The sequence below is a fragment of the Phyllobates terribilis genome, unplaced genomic scaffold (genome assembly GCF_046119375.1).
Source record: "Phyllobates terribilis strain yellow unplaced genomic scaffold, ASM4611937v1 Scaffold_20__1_contigs__length_20440879, whole genome shotgun sequence".
NCBI lineage: Eukaryota > Metazoa > Chordata > Amphibia > Anura > Dendrobatidae > Phyllobates > Phyllobates terribilis.
This window is the reverse complement of record NW_027362780.1, coordinates 13,832,579-13,839,968: the sequence shown is the minus strand read 5'-3', so window position 1 is coordinate 13,839,968 and position 7,390 is coordinate 13,832,579.

The following is a 7,390-nucleotide window of genomic DNA, read 5'->3' as shown; positions in this document are numbered from 1 at the left end:
TTTATCCTATGCTTTATTAAATTGTATTTATGTTATTTTATCCTATGCTTTATTAAATTGAATTTATGTTGTTTTATCCTATGCTTTATTAAATTGTATTTATGTTGTTTTATCCTATGCTTTATTAAATTGTATTTATGTTGTTTTATCCTGTGCTTTATTAAATTGTATTTATGTGGTTTTATCCTATGCTTTATTAAAAAGTATTTATGTGGTTTTATCCTATGCTTTATTAAAAAGTATTTATGTTGTTTTATCCTATGCTTTATTAAATTGTATTTATGTTGTTTTAACCTAAGCTTTATTAAATTTTATTTATGTTGTTTTATCCTATGCTTTATTAAATTGTATTTATGTTGTTTTAACCTATGCTTTATTAAATTGTATTCATGTTGTTTTATCTTATGCTTTATTAAATTGTATTTATGTTGTTTTATCCTATGCTTTATTAAATTGTATTTATGTTATTTTATCCTATGCTTTATTAAATTGAATTTATGTTGTTTTATCCTATGGTTTATTAAATTGTATTTATGTAGTTTTATCCTATGCTTTATTAAATTGTATTTATGTAGTTTTATCCTATGCTTTATTAAATTATATTTATGTTATTTTATCCTATGCTTTATTAAATTGAATATATGTTGTTTTATCCTATGCTTTATTAAATTGTATTTAATTTGTTTTATCCTATGCTTTATTAAATTGTATTCATGTTGTTTTATCTTATGCTTTATTAAATTGTATTTATGTTGTTTTATCCTATGCTTTATTAAATTGTATTTATGTTATTTTATCCTATGCTTTATTAAATTGAATTTATGTTGTTTTATCCTATGCTTTATTAAATTGTATTTAATTAGTTTTATCCTATGCTTTATTAAATTGTATTTATGTAGTTTTAGCCTATGCTTTATTAAATTGTATTTATGTTGTTTTATCCTATGCTTTATTAAATTGTATTTATGTTGTTTTAACCTATGCTTTCTTAAATTGTATTTATGTTGTTTTATCCTATGCTTTATTAAATTGTATTTATGTTGTTTTAACCTATGCTTTATTAAATTGTATTTATATTGTTTTATCCTATGCTTTATTTAATTGTATTTATGTTGTTTTAATGTATGCTTTAGTAAATTGTATTTATGTTGTTTTATCCTATGCTTTATTAAATTGTATTTATGTTGTTTTATCCTATGCTTTATTAAATTGTATTTATGTTGTTTTATCCTATGCTTTATTAAATTGTATTTATGTTGTTTTATCCTATGCTTTATTAAATTGTATTTATGTTGTTTTAACCTATGCTTTATTAAATTGTATTCATGTTGTTTTATCTTATGCTTTATTAAATTGTATTTATGTTGTTTTATCCTATGCTTTATTAAATTGTATTTATGTTATTTTATCCTATGCTTTATTAAATTGAATTTATGTTGTTTTATCCTATGCTTTATTAAATTGTATTTATGTTGTTTTAACCTAAGCTTTATTAAATTTTATTTATGTTGTTTTATCCTATGCTTTATTAAATTGAATTTATGTTGTTTTATCCTATGCTTTATTAAACTGTATTTATGCTGTTTTAACCTATGCTTTATTAAATTGTATTTATGTTGTTTTATCCTATGCTTTATTAAATTGTATTTATGTTGTTTTATCCTATGCTTTATTAAATTGTATTTATGTTGTTTTAACCTAAGCTTTATTAAATTGAATTTATGTTGTTTTATCCTATGCTTTATTAAATTGTATTTATGTAGTTTTATCCTATGCTTTATTAAATTGTATTTATGTTGTTTTATCCTATGCTTTATTAAATTGTATTTATGTTATTTTATCCTATGCTTTATTAAATTGAATTTATGTTGTTTTATCCTATGCTTTATTAAATTGTATTTATGTTGTTTTATCCTATGCTTTATTAAATTGTATTTATGTTGTTTTATCCTATGCTTTATTAAATTGTATTTATGTTATTTTATCCTATGCTTTATTAAATTGAATTTATGTTGTTTTATCCTATGCTTTATTAAATTGTATTTATGTTGTTTTAACCTAAGCTTTATTAAATTTTATTTATGTTGTTTTATCCTATGCTTTATTAAATTGTATTTATGTTGTTTTATCCTATGGTTTATTAAATTGTATTTATGTAGTTTTATCCTATGCTTTATTAAATTGTATTTATGTAGTTTTATCCTATGCTTTATTAAATTGTATTTATGTTATTTTATCCTATGCTTTATTAAATTGAATTTATGTTGTTTTATCCTATGCTTTATTAAATTGTATTTAATTAGTTTTATCCTATGCTTTATTAAATTGAATTTATGTTGTTTTATCCTATGCTTTATTAAATTGTATTTATGTAGTTTTATCCTATGCTTTATTAAATTGTATTTATGTTGTTTTATCCTATGCTTTATTAAATTGTATTTATGTTATTTTATCCTATGCTTTATTAAATTGTATTTATGTTGTTTTATCCTATGCTTTATTAAATTGTATTTATGTTGTTTTATCCTGTGCTTTATTAAATTGTATTTATGTGGTTTTATCCTATGCTTTATTAAAAAGTATTTATGTTGTTTTATCCTATGCTTTATTAAATTGTATTTATGTTGTTTTAACCTAAGCTTTATTAAATTTTATTTATGTTGTTTTATCCTATGCTTTATTAAATTGAATTTATGTTGTTTTATCCTATGCTTTATTAAACTGTATTTATGCTGTTTTAACCTATGCTTTATTAAATTGTATTTATGTTGTTTTATCCTATGCTTTATTAAATTGTATTTATGTTGTTTTATCCTATGCTTTATTAAATTGTATCTATGTTGTTTTAACCTAAGCTTTATTAAATTGAATTTATGTTGTTTTATCCTATGCTTTATTAAATTGTATTTATGTAGTTTTATCCTATGCTTTATTAAATTGTATTTATGTTGTTTTATCCTATGCTTTATTAAATTGTATTTATGTTGTTTCATCCTGTGCTTTATTAAATAGTATTTATGTGGTTTTATCCTATGCTTTATTAAAAAGTATTTATGTTGTTTTATCCTATGCTTTATTAAATTGTATTTATGTTGTTTTAACCTAAGCTTTATTAAATTTTATTTATGTTGTTTTATCCTATGCTTTATTAAATTGAATTTATGTTGTTTTATCCTATGCTTTATTAAACTGTATTTATGCTGTTTTAACCTATGCTTTATTAAATTGTATTTATGTTGTTTTATCCTATGCTTTATTAAATTGTATTTATGTTGTTTTATCCTATGCTTTATTAAATTGTATTTATGTTGTTTTAACCTATGCTTTATTAAATTGTATTCATGTTGTTTTATCTTATGCTTTATTAAATTGTATTTATGTTGTTTTATCCTATGCTTTATTTAATTGTATTTATGTTATTTTATCCTATGCTTTATTAAATTGAATTTATGTTGTTTTATCCTATGCTTTATTAAATTGTATTTATGTTGTTTTAACCTATGCTTTATTAAATTGTATTCATGTTGTTTTATCTTATGCTTTATTAAATTGTATTTATGTTGTTTTATCCTATGCTTTATTTAATTGTATTTATGTTATTTTATCCTATGCTTTATTAAATTGAATTTATGTTGTTTTATCCTATGGTTTATTAAATTGTATTTATGTAGTTTTATCCTATGCTTTATTAAATTGTATTTATGTTGTTTTATCCTATGCTTTATTAAATTGTATTTATGTTGTTTTAACCTATGCTTTATTAAATTGTATTTATGTTGTTTTAACCTAAGCTTTATTAAATTTTATTTATGTTATTTTATCCTATGCTTTATTAAATTGAATATATGTTGTTTTATCCTATGCTTTATTAAATTGTATTTAATTTGTTTTATCCTATGCTTTATTAAATTGTATTCATGTTGTTTTATCTTATGCTTTATTAAATTGTATTTATGTTGTTTTATCCTATGCTTTATTAAATTGTATTTATGTTATTTTATCCTATGCTTTATTAAATTGAATTTATGTTGTTTTATCCTATGCTTTATTAAATTGTATTTAATTAGTTTTATCCTATGCTTTATTAAATTGTATTTATGTAGTTTTAGCCTATGCTTTATTAAATTGTATTTATGTTGTTTTATCCTATGCTTTATTAAATTGTATTTATGTTGTTTTAACCTATGCTTTCTTAAATTGTATTTATGTTGTTTTATCCTATGCTTTATTAAATTGTATTTATGTTGTTTTAACCTATGCTTTATTAAATTGTATTTATATTGTTTTATCCTATGCTTTATTTAATTGTATTTATGTTGTTTTAATGTATGCTTTAGTAAATTGTATTTATGTTGTTTTATCCTATGCTTTATTAAATTGTATTTATGTTGTTTTATCCTATGCTTTATTAAATTGTATTTATGTTGTTTTATCCTATGCTTTATTAAATTGTATTTATGTTGTTTTATCCTATGCTTTATTAAATTGTATTTATGTTGTTTTAACCTATGCTTTATTAAATTGTATTCATGTTGTTTTATCTTATGCTTTATTAAATTGTATTTATGTTGTTTTATCCTATGCTTTATTAAATTGTATTTATGTTATTTTATCCTATGCTTTATTAAATTGAATTTATGTTGTTTTATCCTATGCTTTATTAAATTGTATTTATGTTGTTTTAACCTAAGCTTTATTAAATTTTATTTATGTTGTTTTATCCTATGCTTTATTAAATTGAATTTATGTTGTTTTATCCTATGCTTTATTAAACTGTATTTATGCTGTTTTAACCTATGCTTTATTAAATTGTATTTATGTTGTTTTATCCTATGCTTTATTAAATTGTATTTATGTTGTTTTATCCTATGCTTTATTAAATTGTATTTATGTTGTTTTAACCTAAGCTTTATTAAATTGAATTTATGTTGTTTTATCCTATGCTTTATTAAATTGTATTTATGTAGTTTTATCCTATGCTTTATTAAATTGTATTTATGTTGTTTTATCCTATGCTTTATTAAATTGTATTTATGTTATTTTATCCTATGCTTTATTAAATTGAATTTATGTTGTTTTATCCTATGCTTTATTAAATTGTATTTATGTTGTTTTATCCTATGCTTTATTAAATTGTATTTATGTTGTTTTATCCTATGCTTTATTAAATTGTATTTATGTTATTTTATCCTATGCTTTATTAAATTGAATTTATGTTGTTTTATCCTATGCTTTATTAAATTGTATTTATGTTGTTTTAACCTAAGCTTTATTAAATTTTATTTATGTTGTTTTATCCTATGCTTTATTAAATTGTATTTATGTTGTTTTATCCTATGGTTTATTAAATTGTATTTATGTAGTTTTATCCTATGCTTTATTAAATTGTATTTATGTAGTTTTATCCTATGCTTTATTAAATTGTATTTATGTTATTTTATCCTATGCTTTATTAAATTGAATTTATGTTGTTTTATCCTATGCTTTATTAAATTGTATTTAATTTGTTTTATCCTATGCTTTATTAAATTGTATTCATGTTGTTTTATCTTATGCTTTATTAAATTGTATTTATGTTGTTTTATCCTATGCTTTATTAAATTGTATTTATGTTATTTTATCCTATGCTTTATTAAATTGAATTTATGTTGTTTTATCCTATGCTTTATTAAATTGTATTTAATTAGTTTTATCCTATGCTTTATTAAATTGAATTTATGTTGTTTTATCCTATGCTTTATTAAATTGTATTTATGTAGTTTTATCCTATGCTTTATTAAATTGTATTTATGTTGTTTTATCCTATGCTTTATTAAATTGTATTTATGTTATTTTATCCTATGCTTTATTAAATTGTATTTATGTTGTTTTATCCTATGCTTTATTAAATTGTATTTATGTTGTTTTATCCTGTGCTTTATTAAATTGTATTTATGTGGTTTTATCCTATGCTTTATTAAAAAGTATTTATGTTGTTTTATCCTATGCTTTATTAAATTGTATTTATGTTGTTTTAACCTAAGCTTTATTAAATTTTATTTATGTTGTTTTATCCTATGCTTTATTAAATTGAATTTATGTTGTTTTATCCTATGCTTTATTAAACTGTATTTATGCTGTTTTAACCTATGCTTTATTAAATTGTATTTATGTTGTTTTATCCTATGCTTTATTAAATTGTATTTATGTTATTTTATCCTATGCTTTATTAAATTGTATTTATGTTGTTTTAACCTAAGCTTTATTAAATTGAATTTATGTTGTTTTATCCTATGCTTTATTAAATTGTATTTATGTAGTTTTATCCTATGCTTTATTAAATTGTATTTATGTTGTTTTATCCTATGCTTTATTAAATTGTATTTATGTTATTTTATCCTATGCTTTATTAAATTGAATTTATGTTGTTTTATCCTATGCTTTATTAAATTGTATTTATGTTGTTTTATCCTATGCTTTATTAAATTGTATTTATGTTGTTTCATCCTGTGCTTTATTAAATAGTATTTATGTGGTTTTATCCTATGCTTTATTAAAAAGTATTTATGTTGTTTTATCCTATGCTTTATTAAATTGTATTTATGTTGTTTTAACCTAAGCTTTATTAAATTTTATTTATGTTGTTTTATCCTATGCTTTATTAAATTGAATTTATGTTGTTTTATCCTATGCTTTATTAAACTGTATTTATGCTGTTTTAACCTATGCTTTATTAAATTGTATTTATGTTGTTTTATCCTATGCTTTATTAAATTGTATTTATGTTGTTTTATCCTATGCTTTATTAAATTGTATTTATGTTGTTTTAACCTATGCTTTATTAAATTGTATTCATGTTGTTTTATCTTATGCTTTATTAAATTGTATTTATGTTGTTTTATCCTATGCTTTATTTAATTGTATTTATGTTATTTTATCCTATGCTTTATTAAATTGAATTTATGTTGTTTTATCCTATGGTTTATTAAATTGTATTTATGTAGTTTTATCCTATGCTTTATTAAATTGTATTTATGTAGTTTTATCCTATGCTTTATTAAATTGTATTTATGTTATTTTATCCTATGCTTTATTAAATTGAATTTATGTTGTTTTATCCTATGCTTTATTAAATTGTATTTAATTTGTTTTATCCTATGCTTTATTAAATTGTATTCATGTTGTTTTATCTTATGCTTTATTAAATTGTATTTATGTTGTTTTATCCTATGCTTTATTAAATTGTATTTATGTTATTTTATCCTATGCTTTATTAAATTGAATTTATGTTGTTTTATCCTATGCTTTATTAAATTGTATTTAATTAGTTTTATCCTATGCTTTATTAAATTGTATTTATGTAGTTTTAGCCTATGCTTTATTAAATTGTATTTATGTTGTTTTATCCTAT